Source organism: Triticum dicoccoides, chromosome 3B (assembly GCF_002162155.2).
Source record: "Triticum dicoccoides isolate Atlit2015 ecotype Zavitan chromosome 3B, WEW_v2.0, whole genome shotgun sequence".
Taxonomy (NCBI): Eukaryota; Viridiplantae; Streptophyta; class Magnoliopsida; order Poales; family Poaceae; genus Triticum; species Triticum dicoccoides.
This window is the reverse complement of record NC_041385.1, coordinates 743,029,207-743,032,462: the sequence shown is the minus strand read 5'-3', so window position 1 is coordinate 743,032,462 and position 3,256 is coordinate 743,029,207.

Sequence of the window (3,256 nt, the reverse complement as noted above, 5' to 3'; positions counted from 1 at the left end):
TGATCCAATAAAATTTTTCCTTTTTGAGTCAAGAAAATATCCCTAAAGTATTCACGTTGATCCAACGTTACTCCATTATCAAGTTGAATGGGGTTTTCTCTGTATTATGACAATAGTGTTTAATATTTTTCACATAATGAGCATCGAGGGTTTTAGGAGGTTCCCCATCTCCATGAGTAGAAAGTACAACTAATATTTTTGGTGTCTCGTGTTCCATATCCATAACTAAAGATAGAGAACAACTTAGAACAAGAAATAAAAACTACTTAGTGATAAAGCAAAGAAGCACACACGAGAATATTCACCCCATGCTATTGCTGAGGGAGTCCTGGATTATGGGGTCCTTGGAGAGCTGGCCTATGTGACATGGGCCAGACTGATGGGCCGTGAAGATACAGAACCGAAGGCCTTCTCCCATGTCCGGATGGGACTCTCCTTTGCGTGGACGGCAAGCTTAGCATCCGTATGTGTAGTTTCCCTCCTTTGTAAACCGACTTTGTACACCTCTAGTCCCCTCCGGTGCCTATATAAACCAACGGGTTTAGTCCTTAGGTTCAATCTCAATCATACATGCTAGACATCTAGGGTTTAGCCATCACGATCTCGAGGAAGATCAACTCTTGTAACCCTTATACGCATCAAAGTCAATCAAGCAGGAAGTAGGGTATTACCTCCATCAAGAGGGCCCGAACCTGGGTAAACATCGTGTCCCCTGCCTCCTCATTACCTTTGATCCTTAGACGCACAGTTCAGCACCCCCTACCTAAGATCTGCCGGTTTTGACACCGACATTGGTGCTTTCATTGAGAGTTCCTCTATGCCATCGGCAGAAGTGTTGATGGCTTGCCTTGTCATCAAAGACAACATCACTGCCGGAGAAGCCCTAGCTTTAGGGAAAACTCTCCGACTCGGCAGCTTCATCATGGGCGCTCGCCCTGCCGTTAAGCTAGAAGTAGCCCAACTCGTCGCCAAAAATTGCCTCCGCGTCGGCCCTGAATACTCCGACAATATGGATCCGGTAGATGTATCGGGTTTAAACGAATTGCTGGATCGCATCGCTGCCCTGGGGGTCACAACCGACTATGATCGGGTTGGGCTTAAACCCGATCAGAGAGAAATCAGATCTCCACCGATCACCCATCACATGGCAATCATGGAGGAACAAACCGACTATGACTCTTCTCCTATGTTGAGAACAAAGTATGTTCGGGTTTCCGAGTCCGAAGAACCGGACTCCCTTCTTCTGTAAGACACTTCTCATCCTCCGAACATGGAGTCGGGCGTTGAGCCTAAAAACACTCCGCATGCTCCAGAGCCTAGGCCTGGAAGCTCAGAAATTCCTTAGAATCCGGACTTCTCAGTGGGTCAGGGGTCAGATTTGAACCCGCCCACCCACCACAAGCAATATTCCACAAGCAACTCCGGTCCTCCAGACATATGCGACTTAATGTATGTGCGGCAGCAGCCTCAGGAAATAGTCCACCACATTTCGGATAGATTCCTACTTGTTAAAAACAACATCAAGGATTGCCGTGACGATGATGCGATCTCGGTATTTTGCAACAATTGCACGGATGAGGGAATCCTTAATGCCTACAAACGCCATCGTGTACTGCACTTTGCCGATTTGGCACACATAGTACAGAAGTACTACGCAATGGAAAGCGCTTGGAAAACTCAGACAACCCATTGGGAACCGCAGGCCTTTAGGCCATCCCCCGGACGGGCAAAGAGGATGCACCCCCATGCAGTACCCAATCATCACTCGGTGGACAAGAAAATTAAACCCGCTACGGGGCATAGAAATGTCCTCAAGGAATGGCTCGACAAACCCTGCAAAATTCACATGACGCCGGACAACGAGCCAATGCATAGCCTTCGAGCATGTTGGATGCTCCGGCAGGTGGCCAAGAGTGGCAAGGGTCTCCTCACTAACAACACTCTAGAGAACTATTCTCCGGAGAACAATGATCCCGAAGTATTCATGGTCTTCGAGACCTTTTCTTCGAATAATCGGCGCAAGAGGGTGCTCCGTGATCTCGCCGAAGTCTGCCACGTGGTAGCAGTAAATCCTTGGAAAGACAAATCGATCACTTTCAACGCTGATGACGAATCAAGAGCTCGCTCAGTCCAAGCACCAGCCGCTTTGGTCCTAAACCCAATAGACGGCTTTTGGCTCACTAAAGTGCTCATGGACGGCGCTAGCGGACTGAACCTCATTTAGGAGGACACGCTCAATAAAATGCAAATGGACAAGAGTCGCATTAAGCAAAGTAACACAACCTTTCGTGGTATTATCCCCAGCCGAGAAGCCAGATACTCGGGAAAAGTCAAACTCGACGTGGTATTCGGCACGCCGGAAAACTATAGGTCCGAAGAGTTACTCTTCCATGTGGCACCATTCAACAGCGGGTATCATGCTTTGCTGGGGCGAGACGCATTCACGCGCTTCCAAGCCGTAGCCCATTATGGGTATATGAAGCTAAAAATGCTCGAGACCAATAGAATTATCACTGTCACCAGTGATCCGAACATAGAACTCCGCGCCAAAAAAAACCCGCCTCACTGGCCCCTGAGGCATTATTCGAGGCCCTCGTGGCTGAGGAATTGACCACTCTATGTTCTACAGTATATAGGGATGATGTAATCCTCGATAAGAGACCCAAATCTACTTCCTTCAAGCCAGCGGACGAAATAGTCAAATTTCAGGTCCACCTGATGGACCCCAAGAAAACAGCTTCCATTGGGGCACAGCTGGATCCGACGATGGACGCCGCATTACACGCATTCCTGCGTGAGAACTAGGACATTTTTGCCTGGCACCCTTCAGATATGGCAGGTATCCCATGAAGACTGGCCGATCATAGTCTTAATATACTGAAAGTATACAAACCAGTCAAGCAAACCCTACGCCAATTCTCTCGTGGCACCCCGCTCAGAGCAACTGGTTTACCTTGCATTGCCAGCCCAGATCATGTCTTCTGATAACACACAACATGATGGTACAGAAACAACCGCTTTATTGATGCTAGTGGGTACATAAGTCTGATATTACATCGAGATAAGAGGCCAAGCGACACACACGGTGCAGCTGAACAGTATGCACATTATTTAATGAACATGAAGGGCCTCGAACATATCAACTACGCGGTAGCGGAATAATGACGAATAGGGACACCAACGTGTACACGATGCTAGATGCGGGACGCTCTCCGATCCGATCTGTCTTGCGTGAAAGCTGGAAGACACGCCAGTT